Below are 22,713 nucleotides of genomic sequence, written 5' to 3'. Positions count from 1 at the left end.
CCAGTTGTCATTTATTGTGACAACATGAGTAGTATACACTTGGCAAATAACCCAGTCTATCATGCTAGAACAAAGCATATGAGAAGATTCATTTACCAGACCAAATGGTACCATCACCATTCTGTCCCACAGCATGAGCTCGTCTGCTTCTGATACTTCTTGAACTTCTTCTTTATATATATCCTCTTCAGGTGGGATAGATTCTTCTGGCTCACTTTCATAACCTTCTTCGTCCATATCATATTCATCCTTTTCTGTCTCTGTCTCTGGCTCTGTCTCTGTCTTTTTCTTTGTCTCTGGTTCTGTCTCTGTCTCTGGCTCTGTCTCTATCTCTGTAGGAGCTCTATAAGAGAAGAACAGGTTCTCTGTTTCCTCTTCTGCCTCTGTCTCTGGCTCTGCTATGGCCATGTAATAGGGAGAGCAGTACATCCATGCTTCTATCTCACTGTCAGAAGTGATTTCGAAAATCGTTCCTAGTTCAAGCAGGAAGTATTCTCCCATTGACAGGGACTTTGCATCTTTTGGAAGTCGGCTTATAGTATCCACTGTTAAGGAACGTGCCACTATTTTCTTGGGAAGGATCTGTTTGGCAGCATCTTCGTCTGCTGATGTTCCATCTGTAGCCTCATTAGGGGAGTCAGAAGATAATTCCAAGGAGGTGGTGCCCTTTTTGAGAACCATATAACTTCAGCACCACTTTATTGGGTCCTCTACCCAAGCTCAAAGTTCCTTTGAACCAATCCGTCCTTGCTCGGGGCTTCAAAAAGCCATGGTCTGCCCAGTAACAGAGGGTAGGATGTACCATAAGAGTTTGGCTTCACACCAGATAGGTTAGCCAATAATCTTTCTCAGTCATTGTAGTCTTCACATATGGGAGAATGCCCAAAGGCTTGATTCTGCTCTGATCTGCCAATCTGATGAGCCATTGGGTTGGTTGCACACCTTGTAGGCCTAGATCCTTCATTGTCACATCCGTCATAATGTTCACTGATGAACCTCTATCAATCAATGCATTTGCAATGAAGCAGCATTCTATCCATACGCCAGTCTTTGGGGTACCCGGATCTAGGAAGGCGTTAGCTACGTCCACTTCTTTGACAGGCTTTGGAGCTTTGTTGGACTTTGCTGCTGTTGAGGGAGCAATCCTTAATCCACTCTTCTTGTCAGTATACTTTTGAACCTTTTTCGGCAACTGGGAGACAACACCAATAATTGTCGAAATGTGAGGTTTGGTTTAAAGGTATCTAGATCTCTGACCAGATCGTATTCCTTAATAGAATCCACTGGCTTCTCTAACCGATTAGAGAATGGGGCAACACCCATTTTCATTTTCCTTGTTTCTTCCAACAGAGGCATCATGGGAAGTTCTTCTGCCACTTGTGGCACTTGCTCCTCTTCTATCTCCTGGACCTCTGGTCCTATCTCTAGAACTATCTTTGTAACTATCTGTGGCACTGTAGTGCTCTGTACGGCACTGTCAGGCTCTGTTCTGTTCTGTTCTTCTGGTGGAAGATCGAACTTCACTGTTCTGGTAGAAGGATTATGTTCTTTCTGGATAAGTGGTTCCTTCTTCTTTGCACGTGTGATGGCATCAACTTCCAATTCCACTAAATTGGAGGTAGGCTCTTGGGCCTTGGCCGGACTATGAGTAGCATTGTTTTTCACTGGGGCTGGGCTTGGACAGTCTTTTGCAGTGTGGCCTTCTCCTTTGCAACGACTGCATAAGGGCTTGTAATCCACTGACCTTCTGGGATTTGGACAATTTGGTGAAATGTGTCTCTTTTCTCCACATCTGTAACACTTCACTTCTGATCTCTTACCACTGCCAGACTGCCTTCCTCTGTAACTTTGTGAGGGAAATCTTATGGGTCCAAAATTAGGACCAAACTCTCTAGGCTTGGGTCCAATATCCTGTGTTGTCATTTTGGATTCCAGCAAGTTGAATCTTGCGTCTTCTTCCTTCCTTCTCCTATCATGCATCTCCTTCAGGGAGCAAATGTCCTCTATATGGTTCTTCTGCAAACAGTAGGAACAAAAGGCTCCAGGAATGGTTGGTTTGAGTGTACATTCAGTGGCTAAATGGCCTGCTTGATGACACTTACCACACCAAGTATTTGACCGCATCACATCTCTTCCTCCTCCTGCAACATTGGATATGCTAGCGATATTCACTTTCAGCGTCTGTAGCTGCTCTGTAATCACATCCATCAACTCCTTTTTGATACTTGCAACTGAGTTGGATAAATAATCCTTCAAGCTTTCTCCTCCTGAGGCACTGGCAGGAGGGTTTTGAGGAGTCTCTGTAATCACTGCATAAACAGGTTGGGCTGGTGCAGAAGGGTCTCTGTTCTGATTCTGATTCAGAGCTCCTGTTTGAACTGTTGGCTGTTGGCTCCAGTTGGTAGGGTTCCACTGTTGCTGCTGATTTGGCATTGGGGAAATTGGTTGGAACCATTGTTGTAGTTGAACCATCATTTGAGGCATTGATTGTGGCCACTGTGGATTTAGTGCACTGTACTGTGATACTGGGGGCATCTGTTGGTAGGGGTAGGGGACTGTCCCTGGGATTGCATTTGGTGAGTACATCATTCCTGGCATCAGAGGAGGTAGGACTCCTCTTCCTGGATTCATCGCCAATCTAGCTTCTACTTCATCGTACAGTCTTGCACCTTCTGTTGCAGTTTGCAGTGTGGCTGATCTCTGCAGCTCCACAAACTTACGGACTTCTGGTTGTAAACCTCTGAGAAACACCCCCTTCTGAATGCCATCATCTAGATTATGGTTAGTCCATCTCTTCAAGATGGATTCCATTCATGAGACATAAGCTTCTACTCTTTCTCCAGAGGACTGACTTAAATTCATAAATTCCTCTCGCATCCGCTCTTCAAAACCTTCACGCCTGAATTTAGTGAGGAAGGCCAACTTCAGGTCGTCCCATGTGCCAAAAGTTCCTGCTGCTTGTCTCTCATACCATTGAAACGCCGCGCCCTTGAAAGTGGTGGGGAATATTGCCAACCAATGCTCAGGGGTTCTGGCATTGTTAGCCACACATGCTACCATAAACTCTGCTACATGAAGATCGGGGTCTCCATTGTACTCTCCCTTCAAAATCGCAATGGAACTACATTCGTTGGCCTGTCATCAATATTTCCAGGACGGATCTGGCTTGGAAGTGGACCTCCAGCACGAGGAGGAAGGGCTTGATGTGCCATTGGGACTTCTGTAAAGAGTTCCACAAGGGCGTCAAAGGCGGCTTCTGCTGCGAGCTCGTTCTCGGCTCTGATTTTTGCTTTCTCTCTTCTCACGTACCTCTAGACTCGTTCTAACGCTTGTCTCTTTATTGCATCATTCATCAGGGGTTGGCTCCACTATGTTGTTAGTGCTCCACAGAGTGTTAACATAAGGCTTCAGTCTCTGGAGGACTCTCTTGCCAACATTTCTTCTACTTCTTCCTTTTCAACGTCCCTAAATTCTGCTTTCATGCCATTGCATAGAGGAAGGTATTCGGTTCTGAAGGTGTCAAAATGCATACGTCTGAGCATTGTGGTGGTGCCATCATCATAGTAATGCCAGCTTATGATGGTTCAACAGTGTATGTTGTAAAGAACACTCTGTCTATCAACTTCTAGTGGGTTGCCAATTGAACAAACAGAAGATTATCAGTACACCAAGCATCCCATGTATCTTGCTGTTGAGCATCCACAAACAAATTCTAACTCTTTTCCTTCTTGTCTCTGTGAACCTCCACAGACCAAGACTCCTGAAGCTTCTTCACAATCTCCCACTTGATGATGTGTGGAAACTTCTCAATGAATGCCAAATCTTCCATGGATGGTCATTCTCTTTGTTTCTTCTCTTCAGTTTGTCCCCAAACAGTTTGCCACCAAGATGCAAGTTTCTGCTGCTTCAACAGGAAGAGGAAAGTGTCCACTACATAGAGCATGCATCATGATGGTGATGTGTTTCCGCCATTGTGGGATGAAATTCTTGTGTAAAGTGGCTTTGATTATGAGAAACTCCAACTCTTCAGTGGAAGAAGGAACTTTACAAACATCCATTGAATTCTTCTCTTCTTGGCAATGCCATTTCCTTCATTTTCAGCCTCTTCTGGTGCTTGTTGATGGCAAGTTTCCCCGGCTGCACACAAAAAACATGGAGCCCCAAGAGGAACACCAAGGAAAAAGGAATTCTCTTGCAAGAAAATCTTTCTTGTAACATAAACAATCTTGTTTATTATGTTTCATAAAATCACAATGAAGAAAAGAACACCAGGCACAACAAATCTTCATGCAGCATCATGTAGATCTCCCACGGATTTGATAGAATCAACCATATTCTTCAATATCTTCACAAAATCCATCAATAGAACCAAGAAAGAAAAGGAATACACCATCTTTGAATGGAAATACATCACATAGTATTCATCCTCAATATCTTCATAGTCTTCTCTCTCAATCTCTCATATACAATCACTCTGTTCAGTAGAGTTGGCTATCTCTGACTCTCTCTCTCTCTCTCTCTCTCTCCATCAATAATACATCATATCCTCACTACAATCTCTCAAAATCACTCTCAATAATCCTTCTTAGGTCGTGGATACCCCTCCCAAGAGGTATTTCTGATATGAAGAGTCACCAGAGCCACTACAGTGTCCTTTCATAGCTCACTACTGTCACTTCACTTCAGTCTTCACTTGAGTCTTCAGCAGCTACTTCTTCCTCTTCTTTCAGCTCTTTTGCACTTGTATTCACCTCTTTTCAAGGCTAGAAAACTTTTCCAAGCTACACTCCCATCCATCAGAACACATACAGAAGCATATGGAACAGTCTACAGAAAAGTACCAGAACAGCTACAGTACAGAACCGAGCAGAGACAGAAGCTCTACAGAAGACCTACAGAAGGTTACAGAAGGTCATCAAAACCACATAACTCATACTCAAACCATTCCAAACTCTCAAAAACTATTCAATAATCTTTCACAATACCTCAATCTTCATCAATCAATACTCCATTCCTCCTTACAGAAGACAATCAGAACAAAACAGAACAAAACAGAAGTTATACAGAAGGTATACAGAACCAATCAGAACCTATCAGAACATCACAAAACCACATATCTCCACTGATAAACATCATGAACTTCCAAAACACAATCAATATAATCCAAAACACTCTCAAATCACTTCCAAACCAATCAATCATCTCATAAAATCAACCATTCAGCTCTCAAAAACAACAAAAATCTGCCAAAAAACAAGTCATTTCAACACTCAACAGGTGTCTGATTCTCTTTCACAGATTGTCACTGAAAAGCTTGACAAGAACAACTTCCAAGTATGGAAGTTTAGAATGACGAATTTCCTTATGGGAAAAGGATATTGGGAATTTGTTGCAGGAAATGAAGAAGAACCAATTCTTCCTGATGTTCCCAATCAATAGGAAATGCAGGCATTAAAGGATGGCATGAGAGAGCCAGAAAAGTTATGTATTGGCTATCTATCGGTATTTCAGACTCTATGATTGTGCATATTCAGGATGCAAGTACGCCAAAGGAGGCATGGGATACTTTGTCAAAAATGTATAGTACAAATACGCAAGCCAGGAAAATGCAGCTCAAGCAAGAGTTGCACAATGTGCAAAGAGAAAGTATGAGCATCAATGACTACCACATGAAGGTGAAGAAGATTGCAAATGCACTTGCTTCCATTGGGTCGCCAGTGGAAGATGATGACTTAGTTTTGTGACCATGAATGGTCTAGGAAAGGATTATGCACAGTTCCGAACATCCATTTCCGTCCGTGAAAGATTTCGTGATTTTGAGGAGTTGATTGCTCTTCTAATTTCTGAGGAGTAGAGAAATGGTGGTGCATCTTCTTCAGGAGGAACTTCAAAAGAAACTGCCTTCTACTCAAATGCTGGAAGAGGTAGAGCCAGAGGTAGAGGAGGCCGATCTGGAGGCCGTGGTAGAAATCAGAATATGCAGCAAACTCAAGAAAACCAGTCCTATGGAGGAGGACGTTGTAACTCTAGAGGCAGGGGGAGCCAAAGAGGTTGTGGTGGATGGCAAAGAGGCCAAAATGCAAACAACAATGTTGAATGCTACTAGTGTGGTAAAATGGGTCACATGGCTAAAGACTGCTATAAAAAGCAGAATGACATCATGAATGGAAAATTGCAACAAGGAAATTATGCATCTTCTAGTAGACAGGGTGATGACAGAAATTAGCATTTGTTTATGGTGCAGCACATGAACAATTCTATGACAAGTACAGAAGAAAGCAACGAAGTGTGGTATGTTGACTCAGGTGCGTCAAACCACATGACAGGTCATGCAGAATGGATGCAGGATGCAAGGAAAATGGAAAAACCAGGATTTGTGGAGACTGGTGATGATACTGCACATCCTATTGTGCAGATTGGAAAAATTCCTTTGTCTATGCAGGATGGGAAAAAGAAATACCTATCGGATGTATTTCATGTCCCGAATATCACCAAGAACCTAGTTTCTGTTGGTCAAATGGTTGAGCAGGGCTTGCAAGTCAGATTTAATCCTCATGGATGCTTTGTTGAGGATATGAAAAATAAAGGTCGCTTGATAGCAAAAGGAAAGAAGAAGGGTAGAATGTTTACGTTGGATGCAGACATGCCTGAATTGAGTGCAATAATGTTTGCACATGGGACTGGTGTAGTTGCAGATATTGATATCTGGCATAAACGCATTGGTCATGTTAATGTACAGCAACTTAAATCAATGCAAGCCCAAAATATTGTTGCAGGGTTGCCTAAATTCAAGGTTGCAGAAATGCATAAGGTATGTAAAGCCTGTCAGTTTGGAAAACAGGCAAGGAAACCATTTCCTTGACATGTTCAAGAGAGTAAGAAGCCATTGGAATTAATCCACTCTAATGTGTGGACTACTAAAGCTGCATCTCTTGGAGGCTGTCATTATTTTGTCACTTTTATTGATGACTATAGCAAAAAAATTTGGGTGTATTTTATGAAAAAGAAAAGTGAAGTTTTTGGGCATTTCAAAACTCTTAAAGCTATGGTTGAAAAAGAAGCAGGCCTGCAAATAAAATGCCCAAGGTCAAATAGAGGGGGAGAGTACCTCTCAAATGAGTTTGTGTAATATATCAAATATTTATTTTGATTTTTTCTCCTTCTCGTGCGGTGGCGCATCGTGCTGGAAGGGTAGAGAGGGGATAGAGGAGCCAGCAAGCTCCTTGCTGGAGCTTGCTCAGCTCCACGAGCATGCACAGGGACATGCATGAGGGGAGGATTCCCTCCCCTCCCCTATATAAAAGAGGAAGCGTCGACAGTTTGTGGAGGGAGAGGTGAGAACGACCGTCGATGCTGCCATACTGCCAAGCGTGTGGAGGAAGGAAGAAAGGGGGGAAGTTTGAGCTGGGTGTGCGAGAGGCTCGCGAGGAGCTGCTGTTGCTACTGCCGAGCTGTAAGAGGGAGGACGAAGACGAGGAGGACGCCGCGTGATGCTGCCGCATGCCGCTACTGCCTGCTGCCTCTATCCTCTCTCCCCACGTGCGCCATTAGCGGCATCACCTGCAAACTTTTCACCCCCCATCACCGTCAAATTCCCCCCCCCCCCCCTCCCCCCCCCCCTCCCATGTGGCTACAGAAGCTTCAAGAAGCTTCTTGAAGCTTCTAAGGGGGGGCTCCTTAAGCCCCCCTTCCTATAGCCTTATTACCTTTCACACCCCCCCTCCCGGTTTTGGTTTTATTCCCTCAGAACCCTATCACCCCCCTTATATCCCTTTTTACTCACCCTTTTCCTCCCCCTCTCCCCCCCCCGGTTTTTAAACCCCTAAGCCCTTTCTAACCCCGTGTCCCCTTTTCCTTACACACCCTTTTCCCTCTCCCCCGTGCTATAAGCCTTCACCCTTCACCTTTCCCCTATCACTCTGGGCTAAAATCCCTAAAACCTTTACTACTTCGTGTCCTAAAACCTCTCTAAAAATCCCCCTTCTTATACCTTTTACCCCAAGCCCAAAGTTCTCCTAAGGTTCATATGGTTGTGAAGCCACACTCACCCATAACCTTTTTGCTGTGTATATACCCTATAGGGCCTTCTTAGGCTTTATAAACCTTTCCCTCTCCGAAGAACCTAAGACCTTAAAGGTCTTATTATCCCTTCTCGTGGTCAATCCTTTAAACGGCTCATTGCCTCGAAAGAGAGATGGTGGAAATCCGAAAAGGAGAGTAAAAAGCTGCCTTCACGTTCGAAGGATTACAACTGCGATGCCGCCTAAGAAAGTCCAAGGAGTAGCTGCGGGAGGGTCATGTCCCGGTATCCATGTGGATATCTCACCCCAAAACCAAGTTTTTCCTTTTTGGTTTTATATCGGTTTTAATTCAATCATGCAAGATGAATTGTTAGGGATAAAATATATTTTGTCCTAGTTATTTACGATGAAGGAGTTTAGTTTAATTAAACATGAAAAAATGATAATATATAAAATATAGTTTCCTTCAAATAGCATCATGCATTGAAACAAATTATGAGGAAGATTATCTACTACTATAGTAGTTTATTTCGGTTAAATCTTGAAGGTATAAAAACTGCATCTTGCACCATTAACCCCTATTCTTTTTTGCAACGAATCATCGTAGAAGATGAAATTCATGAAAGATTTCTTACGTTGCTTGAACTCTAGGAAGTTATCATTGCTAACTGCATATCTCAGCAAGGAAAAGATTGTTATTTGGCATGAGTTTCGTTCGCAAGGAAAAAGGAAGATTAATTGAATTTACCTAACCTCAAAGCAATAAAGTTTAGGACTGAAAAATCAATGGTCACAAGGATAACAAATCGTGCCAAGGTGATCTCAATATTACCTTCTAAAAGTTAACCGAATTAATGTAAACTTAGAAATACCTATGCTACGAAATATGCCTTGGGAATGATTTAAAAACCAAGAAATGTTTATACCTTAAACACTTGCCTACCTTCCATGATTGTAGGGTCAATAAATCGTAAATAAAAAAGAACTAGGGTTTGTCCCTGAGATTCTTAAAAAGAGATTCTAGGTCTGACAAACGTTAGCTTAAAGAAACTAAAACGGATTGTTTCATCGTATATTACGATGCAGGACTTGCACAGCAAGTACGAAGCCATATGGTCTTGTGATTGATTTACAAGAAGGAAGGTTAAATACCCTCAGCAAGGATGTCAGATCCTTACGCAAGTTATCTTGCAAAAGGATGTATTCTTTGATATCCTTCTAAATAAGGAAGGTTAAAAATTGGAAACTAAAGTATCCAATGAACTTTAGGATTGACCAAGTTGGGTTAATAGGGTACACCCTAACCCATAATATAAGGGATCTTGCCAAGTTGCAAGACACCCTGGAATGAGTGCTGATGCATTCGAAAGGAAAGAATCATTCCTTAGCAGTTTGCCAACAACAAGATCGGTTAATGGAAGTGTTTGTGCTTGCTAGAGAATTTAGAGCACTATTTGATTTATGAATTAAAAATTAAATGAATATCTATACTTTTGGTTGAAGGCCTGAAGGGAGAGGCAACTTCAGTTACCCCCGACTGCCTGCCTGACCTGAACCAAGGGGGTTGTTGACCGCACCGGGAACGTGGACCGAACCCGCCGGCGAGAGGTCTCTCCGTTGAGCTCTACTTGGAGCAGGAGGACGCTTGGGTGCCAGGGGGCTCTGGCCGTAAATCCCTTGCCTTACAAGTCCTGCACAAGAGGCTAACGTGACTCGGGATTGGATCTCGAGGCCTGCATACTAGTCTACGGGCAGAAGCTTGGAATAGTGATCCATGTGGATTACTGGTTATGCTTCGGGAAGATTATGGACAAGCCTATGGGCGGAACTCCTTGTATTTCAAAGATAAATATGATGATGTATTAACAAAGAACTTGTCTGATATTGTTTTTCTATGTCACGTGATAAGAGTACGTGACAGAACTAGTGCTTAACAGATTAATTAAAGAAGTTGATTGTTATATGTCCAACTAACATGTTAGATAATTACCTAACTAAAACAAACCGAGGAAAGTGCGGAGGATGGGCCATGGGTCCGTCCTACAGTTGGGTGGTCCCGGTTGGCCGAAAACTTTTCTCAAATCTTGAAGAAGAGCGGGATGATCATCAAAGGACAGAACAACAGAAGTGTTGATCTAGAGTTATGTCTTAACCGATTTACGCTGTTTTAGGGGAATGGAATGGGACTATGCCTTATGGCAGAGAGGTTGAGCTTTGCATCCCTATCGTTTCCCATTCTCCTTGAACCAAGTGCCGCGTGAATCCGCTTCGGACCTGGTGTTTCTGCGTAAAGTAGTTCGCTTGGGTCTGCCGACGCTAGTTGCTGTTAGGTAATGACCAATCAGGAAAACCCTAATTCCAGTCGATCTTAAGTGGGAATGGCCAGAATACTTCTGCTACGTGGCAGACGCGGGAATACCTAGATCAAAAATCCCGTAACATTCCATGGGAGTGTCGAACGGAGCTTTCTAGACATCCTTTCCGATGGACTGCTAAGACGTGTCCTGGATGATACTACTGGACACGTTACAGTTGGTATCAGAGCTGACCAACAACGGAAATCGTTTTTATGAGATCTCAATGAAATGAAGTAAAGAAATTGTTTCTGTCCAAACATTTCCTTACCTTCAATGCTGTCTTGCAGAATTACAAAATGTGGAACAAGTTCTTGGTATTTCGAGTCATGTTTATGACCGCAATGCATTCTCTGCTTTATGGACAAAGAATTGGGATGATGAACATCCTGGAGCAGATTTATAATCCATCACCTTTATACATGGAACGAAGATGGATGGGTGCTTTAGGAATCTACTATATAGTCGCCCACCGGTTTGCTTATCTACAGACCAACCTAAAAAGGATCAAGTGGTTGGAAGACTTGAAAGTCGTGAAGCTGTTCGTTTTTGTGAAAGCTCACGTAAATTCGACTTTACATATTCGAGGTCGGAGGGTTGAAATGAACTTATATGTATATGAGGAAGTAACCTGTGTAATCCCCACTGACAGGATTAAAGTGTTGGGCCGCCATGAGAAGTATGGATTCTAACGGAAAGGATATCCTGAACTTCAAATGGCTTATCGATTCGTGAAGATCCATGACCCAAAACCCTACTATTATATAGTTCCTATAGATAAATGCAATACAACGTTATTCTCCCCAAACTAAATGTAACAATTAACCTATCATCACATGGAACATTGTATTCGAAAGGACTATGCCCATGTAAATACAAATAAAGACTTCTTTTTATCAATGTCTGGCTGTGCATAAGAGTTGATAAAAAGTTAAGTAGCTACATTGTTTACGAGGTAGTTGAATTAAAGATAAGCTAACGTCGATTATCATATAGTAACGTTAAGAAAACCTTTATTTAGGCACAACCCTAGGTGCAGGTTTCTAATTCGCCTCCTACATCAAGTACTGCTGTGATCCAGGAGAAGAAGTTCATTCTCAAGCAGATTAAGCCACCCGAGTGTGACAGGAGAGGCAGATTCTTTCAGTTCTCGGTGATTGAGACACCGTCGGGGACTATCAAGGTAAAGGTTTCAAAACCTTGATTGATTGTGGCAGTATACATTCCTTTATCTCACTAGAATGTGCAAAAAGATTAGGAATAGCCACAGTAGAAGCACCTACCCTGCTTGTGGAGTTGGCAAATGGTCGTGAGGTAACTTGTACCAGGCAAACTACTAAGGTGGAATTCTTTCTGGGAGGAAAGAAGACTTCGGTTAAATTCAGAGTCATGAATTTAGGTATCCATGAGTGTCTACTCGGAATGGATTGGATTAGGCCCAACGACGCCCACATTCACTGTGGAAAAGGTCAAGTTTCCTTTCGAAACTCTGAAAGGGAATTAGTCACAACTCAAGGTGAGGCAGGAGTGCCAAGAATCCAATTGTCCAAATTATCTCGGATCATAAAAGGGGTCAAAAAAGGATTACCCATTTACTTGATCAAACTCAACAAGTTAGATCAAAAGCAAGAGTCTCATGAAGGACATTCTTGGCTAAAGGAATACGCGGACGTATTCCCTGAAGAGTTGACCGAACTTCCATCTCAAAGAGAAGTGGATCATGAGATTAGGTTAGTACCTCGAGCTGCGCCAATTCCCAGGAGACCTTATAGAATGTCCATACCAGAAGCAATTGAGATGAAGGAACAACTCAAGCAACTGTTAGATTAGGGATACATCCGGCCTAGCAATTCACCGCGTGGAGCTCCAGTACTATTCCAGAAAAAGAAAGATGCGACACTTCGACTATGTATTGATTACTGAGGGTTGAATCAATCAACAGTCAAGAACAAGTATCCTATTCCTAGAATAGATGAGCTTCTTGATCATCTTCAGGGTGCAAAAATCTTCTCCAAGTTTGATCTCAGGTCAGGTTACTATCAGATAAGGATCAAGGAAGAAGATATCCCAAAGATGGCCTTCAATACAAGATATGGGCACTTTGAGTTCCTAGTTATGTCATTCGGGCTTACGAATGCACCTGCCACCTTCAATAGATTAATGCAGGACATCTTTAGGCCATATCTTGATGATTTTGTGCTTGTCTTCTTTGATGACACTTTAGTCTATTCTAAACAGGAAGAAGATCATGAACCTCAACTTCGGATTGTCCTTGAGACAATGAGGTCACATAAGCTGTATGCAAAAATGAAGAAGTGTGCATTCTTCAAGTGTTAGATTGAATATCTGGGATTTATAGTATCATCAGAAGGAATATCAATAGACCCAGCCAAGGTCAGAGATGTGCTTGAGTGGCCAATACCAGTATCCATCAAAGAGATACGTAGCTTTCTTGGATTGACAGGATGGTATAGGGTCTTCATAAAAAACTATACCTTGATTGCAGCACCTCTGACGAATTTACTAAAAAAGGAGACTTCTATTGCATGGTCAACTCTCGAACAAAATAGCTTCGACAGGTTGAAGCAAAGTTTGGTATCAGCACCTATTCTAAAACTTCCAGACCTCAATAAGGAGTTCGAGGTAGTAACTGATGCAAGCATTCTTTCCTTGGGGTGTGTACTTATGCAGGAAGGTCATCCAGTAGCATACTCTTCAAGGAAACTGAAGAACCATGAAAAGAATTATGCTGCGCATGATCTGGAATTACTAGCTATCATCCATGCTCTAAAGCTTTGGAGACACTACCTGTTAGGTAACAAGTTTACTCTAGTAACCGACCATAAGAGTCTCAAATGGATCTTTACCCAGAACGAGCTCAACATGAGGCAATGTCGGTGGATTGAAGTGTTGGAGGAATATGATTTTGAAATCAAGTACCGACCAGGGAAAGAGAATGTAGTTGCCGATACACTTAGTCGCAAGGCATTCCAAAATTCCCTAATCTTGCAGAATCCATCAACGGCCAGATCTCTAGCTACAAAAGTATCAATGCCAAACAACCCTATACTTGAGTTAGCTAGAGAGGAAGCATGCCATGATTTGGCCTACCAAACAATGCTAAATGAGATCTCTACCAAGGAGCAGAATCAAAAGTTGCAAGCTAAATATCAGGAATTTTCCATTGATAATGGACTTGTCTACTACAGAACAAGGCTGTGTATACTAGCAAGCCAGTCACTTAAGCAGAAGATAATGTGGGAAGCTCATGATTCCCCTTTCGCAGGACATCCTGGCTATGCTAAGACTCTTAATGCAGTTAGGAAGAGCTATCATTGGGAGAGGCTCAAAGGTGACGTTCTCAAATATGTCACTGAGTGTTTGTCTTGCCAACATATCAAAGCCGAACATGTCATGATGCCAAGGAAACTGCAACCACTTGACATCCCCCAAATGAAATGGGAATTCATCAGTATGGATTTTGTTGTAGGCCTACCCCAAATCCAGGGAGGATACAACTCCATCATGGTTGTAGTTGACGTGCTTACTAAAGTTGCACACCTTACTCCAGTAAATACAAACTATAAAGCCTCCGACATTGCAAGATTGTTTATCAAAGAGATATTCAAACTACATGGTTTACCCTGAAGAATCATTAGTGATCGAGATTCTTTCTTCACATCACACTTCTGGAGAGCTATCTTTGAAGCTATTGGGACTCAACTCTATTTTAGCACTGCCTACCATCCCCAAACGGATGGCCAAACAGAGCGAGTAAATCAAGTCATTGAGGATATGCTTAGGGCATACTACCGTGGAGAGTTGAAGAGGTGGATTCAATACTTGCTATTGGTTGAATTTGCATACAATGCTTCTTACCAGCAGAGCATTCAGATGACCCCTTTTCAAGCATTATATGGTCATGATTGCATAAGTCCCCTAAAATTCTCAGATCCAACCTTAAGGGTTGAAGCTTCAAGATAGATGTTGGAAGACATGGATGATCAAATAAAGTCAATAAGACAAGACATACAAGCGGCCAAGGATAGACAAAAGGCATACGTGGATTTGAAGCGTCAAGAAAGAGTCTTCAAAAAAGGAGACATGGTCTTCATTCGCATACGCCCTAAAAAGAGTTCTCTATCCCTAGGAGATTGCAAGAAGCTAAGTCCAAGGTATTGTGGGCCGTACAAAATCCTCAAATGCTTAAGACCCAATGCCTATAGATTGCAACTCCCTGAGAACCTAAAGGTTCACAATGTATTCCATATCAGCCTATTGAAAAAATATGTACCCAACCCTAACCATATACTTGATGACCAACAAATTGTAATGCCTAGTCAAGGAGTCCTTGAACTAAGGCCAGATAGGATCTTAGATGTTAGGGAGAGACAGTTAAGATCTAGAACCTTGAGAGAATGCCTCGTCCAGTGGAAAGATTATCCCAAAGAGGATGCCACTTGGGTAGATGAAGGCACTCTCAACCATCAATATCCCCAGTTTATCTCGAGATGAGGACATCTCGATTCCTCTAAGGGGGAGAGAATGTAATATATCAAATATTTATTTTGATTTTTTCTCCTTCTCGCACGGCGGCGCATCGTGCTGAAAGGGTAGAGGGGGGATAGAAGAGTGAGCAAGCTCCTTGCTGAAGCTTGCTCGGCTCCACGAGCATGCACAGCGATACGCATGAGGGGAGGATTGCCTCGCCTCCCCTATATAAAAGAGGGAGTGCCGATAGTCTATGAAGGGAGAGGTGAGAATGACCATCGATGCTGCCATACTGTCGAGCATGTGGAGGAAGGAAGAAAGGGGGAAAGTTTGAGCTCGGCCTACGAGAGGCTTGCGAGGAGTGCTGGTGCTGCTGTCGAGTTGTAGGAGGGAGGACGAAGACGAGGAGGATGCCGCCTAATGCTGCTGAGCTGCCGCTTGCCGCCTGCCGCCTCTATCCTCTCTCCCCACGTGCGCCATTCGCGGCTGCAGACTTTTCACCCCCCATCGCCGTCAAATTTCCCCCCCCCCCCCCCACGTGGCTATAGAAGCTTCAAGAAGCTTCTTGAAGCTTCTAAGGGGGGGCTCCTTGAGCCCCCTTTCCTATAGCCTTATTACCTTTCACACCCCCCCTACCGGTTTCAGTTTTATTCCCTTAGAACCCTATCACCCCCCTTATATCCCTTCTTACTCACCCTTTTCCTCCCCCCCTTCCCCTCCCCCGGTTTTTAAACCCCTAAGCCCTTTCTAACCCCATGTCCCCTTTTCCTTACACACCCTTTTCCCTCTCCCCCGTGCTATAAGCCTTCACCCTTCACCTTTCCCCTATCACTCTGAGCTAAAATCCCTAAAACCTTTACTACTCCGTGTCTTAAAACCTCTCTAAAAATCCCCCTTCCTAAACCTTTTACCCCATGCCCAAAGTTCACCTAAGGTTCATATGGTTGTGAAGCCACACTCATCCATAACCATTTTGCTTTGTATATACCCTATAGGGCCTTCTTAGGCTTTATAAACCTTTCCCTCTCTGAAGAACCTAAGACCTTAAAGGTCTTATTATCCCTTCTTGTGTTCAATCCTTTAAACGGCTCCTTGCCTCGAAAGAGAGATGGTGGAAATCTGAAAAGGAGAGTAAAAATCTGCCTTCACGTTCGAAGGATTACAACTGCGATGCCGCCTAAGAAAGTCCAAGGAGTAACTGCGAGAGGGTCATCTCCCCGTATCCATGTGGATATCTCACCCCAAAACCAAGTTTTTCCTTCTTGGTTTTATATCGGTTTTAATTCAATCATGCAAGATGAATTGTTAGGGATAAGATATATTTTGTTCTAGTTATTTACGATGAAGGAGTTTAGTTTAATTAAACATGCAAAAATGATAATATATAAAACATAGTTTCCTTCAAATAGCATCATGTATTGAAACGAATTACGAGCAAGATTATCTACCTACTATAGTAGTATATTTATGTTAAATATTGAAGGTATAAAAACTGCATCTTGCACCATTAACCCCTATTCTTTTTTGCAACGAATCATCATAGAAGATGAAATTCATGAAAGGTTTCTTACGTTGCTTGAACTCTAGGAAGTTATCATTGCTAACTGCATATCTTAGCAAGGAAAAGATTGTTATTTGGCATGAGTTTCGTTCGCAAGGAAAAAGGAAGATTAATTGAATTTACCTAACCTCAAAGCAATAAAGTTTAGGATTGAAAAATCAATTGTCAGAAGGATAACAAATCGTGCCAAGGTGATCTCAATATTACCTTCTAAAAGTTAACCGAATTAATGTAAACTTAGAAATAGCTATGCTGCGAAATATGCCTTGGGAATGATTTAAAAACCAAGAAACGTTTATACCTTAAACACTTGCCTACCTTCCCTGATTGTAGGGTCAATAAATCGTAAATAAAAAAGAACTAGGGTTTGTCCCTGAGGTTCTTAAAAAGAGATCCTAGGTCTGACAAATGTCAGCTTAAAGAAACTAAAATGGATTGTTTCATCGTATATTACAATGCGGGACTGGCGCAGCAAGTATGAAGTCATATGGTTTTGTGATTAATTCACAAGAAGGAAGGTTGAATACCCTCAGCAAGGATGGCGGATCCTTACGCAAGTTATCTTGCAAAAGGATGTATTCTTTGATATCCTTCTAAATAAGGAAGGTTAAAAATCGGAAACTAAAGTATCCAATGAACTTTAGGGTTGACCAAGTTGGGTTAATAGGATATGCCCTAACCCAGAATATAAGGGATCTCGCCAAGTTGCAAGACACCCTGGAACGAGTGCTGATGCATTCGAAAGGAAAGAATCATTCCTTAGCAGTTTGCCAACAACAAGATCGGTTAATGAAAGTGTTTGTGCTTGCTAGAGAATTTAGAGCACTGTTTGATTTATGAATTACAAATTAAATGAATATCTATACTTTTGGTTGAAGGCCTGAAGGGAGAGGCAGCTTCAGTTACTCCTAACTACCTGCCTGACCCTAACCAAGGGAGTTGTTGACCGTGCCGGGAATGTGGAACGAACCCGTCGCGAGAGGTCTCTCCGTTGAGCTCTACTTGGAGCAGGAGGATGCTTGGATGCCAGGGGGGCTCTGGCCGTAAATCCCTCGCCTTCCGGGTCCTGCAGGAGAGGCTAACGTGACTCGGGATTGGATCTCGAGGCCCGCATACTAGTCTACAGGCGGAAGCTTGGAATAGTGATCCCTTGTGGATTACTGGATAGCCTTCGGGTGGATTATGGACAAGCCTACGGGCGAAACTCCTTGTATTTCAAAGATAAATATGATGATGTATTAACAAAGAACTTGTCTGATATTGTTTTTCTATGTCACCTGATAAGATTACGTGAAGGAACCAGTGCTTAACGGATTAATTAAAGAAGCTGACTGTTATATGTCCAACTAATGTGTTAGTTAATTACCTAACTAAAACAAACCGAGGAAAGTGTGAAGGATGGGCCATGGGTCCGTCCTATGGTTGGGTGGTCCCGGTCGGCCGGGATATTTTCTCAAATCTTGAAGAACAGCGGGATGATCGTCAGAGGACAGAACAATAAAAGCGTTGACCTAGAGTTATGTCTTAACCGATTTATGTTGTTTTAGGGGAACGGAATGGGACTATGCCTTATGACAAAGAGGTTGAGCTTTGCATCCCTCTCGTTTCCCATTCTCCTTGAACCAAGTGCCGCGTGAATCCGCTTTGGACCTGACATTTCTGCGTAAAGTAGTTTGCTTGGGTCCGCCGACACTAGTTGCTGTTAGGTAATGACCAATCAGGAAAACCCTAATTCCGGTCGATCCTAAGTGGGAATGGCCAGAATACTTCTGCTACGTGGCAGACGCGGGAAGATCTAGATCGCAAATCCCGTAACATTCCATGGGAGTATCGGACGGAGCTTTCTAGACATCCTTTCCGATGGACTGCTAAGATGTGTCCTAGATGATACTAGTGGACACGTTACAGTTTGGAAGGTTCTTGCAGGAGCATGGCATAAAGCAGCAATATTCATGTAGTCATACCCCTCAGCAAAATGGAATTGTAGAAGGAAAAAACAGGTATATTGGAGAGGTATCTCGTGCCATGCTCAATGAAGAAGACCTCCCAGATTTTTACTGGGCTGAGGCAGTTGCTACAACAATCTACATAATGAACAGGACTCTCACTGCATCAATACATGGCATGACTCCAAAGGAGAGGTATACTGGTAGGAAACAATATATTTCTAATTTGAAAATTTTTTGTTGCATTGCCTATGTTGATGTGCCAGATGAGTTGAGATCCAAGTTGGATCCAAAAGCTGAGAAGTGCATCTTTATTGGTTACTCTCTGTAGTAGAAAGGGTATAGATGCTATAACCCTTCTACTCATAAGTTTACAGTGAGCAGAGATGTTGTTTTTGATGAGATGAGTAGCTGGTATAAACTAGTAAATGTGATTGATAATGTAGATACATAAAATGGTAATGCTGCACAGAATTCAGAGCAACAGCCACAAGATATTAGTGGACCTAGAGTGTCCTCTAGCAGTGGTTCACATTCTTCGCCATGGACAGGCAGATTGAGATCATGAGAATCTTCTCAAAGCAATGCAAATAGTGATATGCAAGTATCACGAAAAGGAAAAGAGAAGGTAGATCAGCCCATATTTGATGTGAATGCAGGTCACTCTTATGTGGATGGTAAATTCAGTGGCTCAGAACAGAGCATTGATGATGAGTTGGATATTCCTTCTGTTGTTACACTTGGAGTAAGGAAGACCAGGGATGTTTTGAGAGCATCTGGAGTGAACCTACTTTGTGCAGGTCTACCAGAGCTAGATATCCTATGGATAGGCTGAAATATGATGGATTTACAGCCATTCACTATGCCTATATGGTCAAAGTGATACAGGAACCAGAATCCACTTCTTTTGAGCAAGCCATGGGAAAAGAAAAATGGGAGAAAGCCATGGATGAAGAAATGGATGCCTTGGAAGCAAATGCTAAATGGGAATTGGTACCTTTTCCTAAAGATAAGAATGCAATGGGTTGTAAGTGGGTTTATAAGGTGAAGCACAATGCAGATGGTTCTGTGAACAGATACAAGGCAAGATTAGTAGTCAAGGGGTATGCACAAACATATGGCATTGATTATGAAGAAATATTCAGTCCGGTTGCAAGGATGGCAACCGTAAGAGCAGTCATTGCTATGGCTACATCAAAGGGATGGTCTTTACATCAGATGGATATAAAAAATACATTTTTGCATGGTGATTTGCAAGAAGAGATATATATGGAGCAGCCACCAGGTTATGTGCATGTTGTTCATCCTAAGTTTGTTTGCAGGTTGAAGAAAGCCTTGTATGGCTTGAAGAAAGCACCTAGAGCATGCTCTGACAAGATAGGACAGTATCTTGTCACTATTGGCTTTCAGATTTCCAAGGCAGATTTCTCACTTTATGTGAGAAAAACTGAGAAAGGTATTATGCTACTTGTCATTTATGTTGATGATTTGATTATGACATGTGATAGTGATGAAGATATCCTTCATGTGAAAATGCTATTGAAGCAGAAGTTTAAGATAAAGGATTTGGGAGAGCTGCGTTATTTCTTGGGCATTGAGGTGATTAGATCACCAAGTGGGATATGGCTCTTGTAGAGGTAATATGGATTGGACATGCTGTCCAAATATGGGATGACAGGCTGTAAGCCTGCTTCAGTTCCTTTGGAGCAGAATGTGAAGCTGAGCGCAGATGCATGTTAGCTTCTGGAAGACCCTACTATATACAGACGCATAGTAGGAAGTTTGATTTATATGACTATTACCAGGCCAGATTTGAGCTATGGTGTTGGATTGGTAAGTCAGTTTATACAGGCTCCAAGGAAACCGCATTCGGATGTGGCTAGACGCATACTCAGGTATGTGAAGTCCACATTGCAGTATGGACTACTTTATGAGACTGGGTTCAGATACAGTTGCATGGATACACTGATGCTGATTGGGTTGGTAGTATTTCTGATAGACGATCTACCAGTGGATATGTGTTCTCTTTTGGGAGTACTGCAATCACTTGGAGCAGCAAGAAACAGCCTACAGTTGTCTTGTCAAGCACAGAGGCTGAGTACAGGGGCACAGCAATGGTTGCATGTGAGGTAGCTTGGTTGCATAAGATACTTTATGATATGCATCAGTCTATAGATGGGCCAGTTGTCATTTATTGTGACAACATGAGTAGTATACACTTGGTAAATAACCCAGTCTATCATGCTAGAACAAAGCACATTGAGGTGCATTATCACTATGTGTGGGAGAGGGTTTTACTAGGTCTTATTGATCTAGTTTATGTCAGCACAGAGGATCAAGTAGCTGACATTTACGAAGGCATTGGGCGCAGAGAAGCTATGCAAGTTCAGAGACCTGCTTGGTGTGCAGGAATTGGGATTGAGCTCGAGGGGGAGTGTTGAGATATCGAGCTCCACTCATGATATGCCAGGGTGACCGTTGTGCATGTATGTCACCGACTTGTCAGTTGGTATACCGCCCATGAATAATAGCTAGATGACACCTATCCTTATCTACTCTAGTTTGTGCTCAGTTAGTATGCCACCTTAGTTAGTTGAGTTTGGTTTGAGACCCATATATAGGGTTCTTCTATTTCTATGTACTAACTAAGAAGAGAAAAATTGTTTTCAGCCTCCACCCTTGTGTGTATTCCCCCATTGTGCAAGCAAGAAAGCTACAAGTGAGACTCCTTCCTTCTCTCCCACAATCTTGACACGTTCCACAATGAATGTGGGCATCATTAGGTTTAAGCCAATCCATTCCAAGCAAACACTCATGGGTACCTAGGTTCATGATCCTGAATCTGACCGAAGTCGACTTTTCCTCCCAGTAGAATTCCACATTACAATACATATCTACTTTAGCTCACTACAAGATATAGACCTTATACCGACGTTTAAAGCGATGAAAATACAAACAACTAAATTTTTCCCCATCGTCGCAAAAAGCGTCGTTATTGATAACGCCATAGAAATGTCGCTATTGGCGTCGCTATATAGTGACGCAACCAGTAAATTTGCGATGCACATAGCGATGCCAATAGCGGCACGAGCAGTAAATTTGCGACGCAAATAGTGACGGTAAGAGGGAATTTTTTTTTTTGTGGAATAGTTTCTGCACTACTACATACAAAGCGCTTGCAAACAAAAAGAATGTATACTGAAATCATAAAAGTGATACATGAAATAAATACATGATCGCATAAAATGCGATTGGTACAATCATGAAAGGATATCACTAATACATAGAAAATGTCTACATAGATCAGGCGACTAAAAACTAAAGGTGTGTAAGCTCCAAGGATCCAAGGGCGAGCTACAAATCCTCGTCCCCCGAAAGCTCGTCCCGCCGCAAAGGAGCATCGAATGGATTCTGCAGAAAAAGAAACAACACATCAATCCACCATACAATAATGCATTCAAATATCTCATGGTAACTACAAACAAGAAAGATGAGTGACTTACAGGGCCGCCGCGTCTATACAATCGGTCGATCAATGCATTGAGACTGTGCCTCTCTGCATATCAAGTCTGAAGGCCTTGCAGATCGCGATTTGTAATGGAGTGCTGCAAAGAAAACAAAATGCTAACTGTTAGAAACATGATTGTCAGTACAAAGAATATTTCAAAAAAACAAACAAGCAAAACAAAAGAGAAACTTGCAAAGTCCTCCAAATATGTCCTGTGGCCGCAACTCCCAAGATGATGGACCACTCCGGCCTTGAGTCGTGCCCTCGCCGCCTCCCACTGCTCACTCCAACGTCCTGGTGAATCTGTAGCCTCCTCCCTCAGTCGGTGCTAGTCCTCTGCATCTAACCACTCGAGCTTTGTAGCCCCACTCTTGATTGCCTTGTGTCCGTCGGATTGTCTATGTGACATGTATGCACACATGCAATCCATCATCCAGCCCGTAGAGAATCTATCTACTGCGGCTGGCACCGGAAACTCCTTGTGCAAGGATGCTACTATGTAGTCCTTGCTCCCCTCCGGTATGTTCTTCCAATGATCTAGGACGTTGTGTCGAAAAACTTGTTGGCACAACTCTCTCATGCGAGCCATCACCCTCCTCCCCTCATCATTCATGATGATGGCTCCTGATCTACTATCAACTAGGTATCCATAACCCCTAGGAGTCTGCCTAAGATGGGTCCTCTTCCATCTCCGTCCATGCTCCTGGGCATATCCAGGAGATCTTTCTACATCCGGTTTACCGACGGGGGTAACCTCTCTCGTAGTGGCACTCAAAGGGGTGCCACCAAAGGGGGTGCCACCAAAAGGGGTGCAACCTGCTGACGGCTGCGC

Source organism: Lygodium microphyllum, chromosome 18 (assembly GCF_053477565.2).
Source record: "Lygodium microphyllum isolate KBCC chromosome 18, Lygodium_microphyllum_v1.1.10, whole genome shotgun sequence".
In the NCBI taxonomy this organism is placed as follows: domain Eukaryota; kingdom Viridiplantae; phylum Streptophyta; class Polypodiopsida; order Schizaeales; family Lygodiaceae; genus Lygodium; species Lygodium microphyllum.
This window is presented reverse-complemented; position numbering follows the sequence as displayed.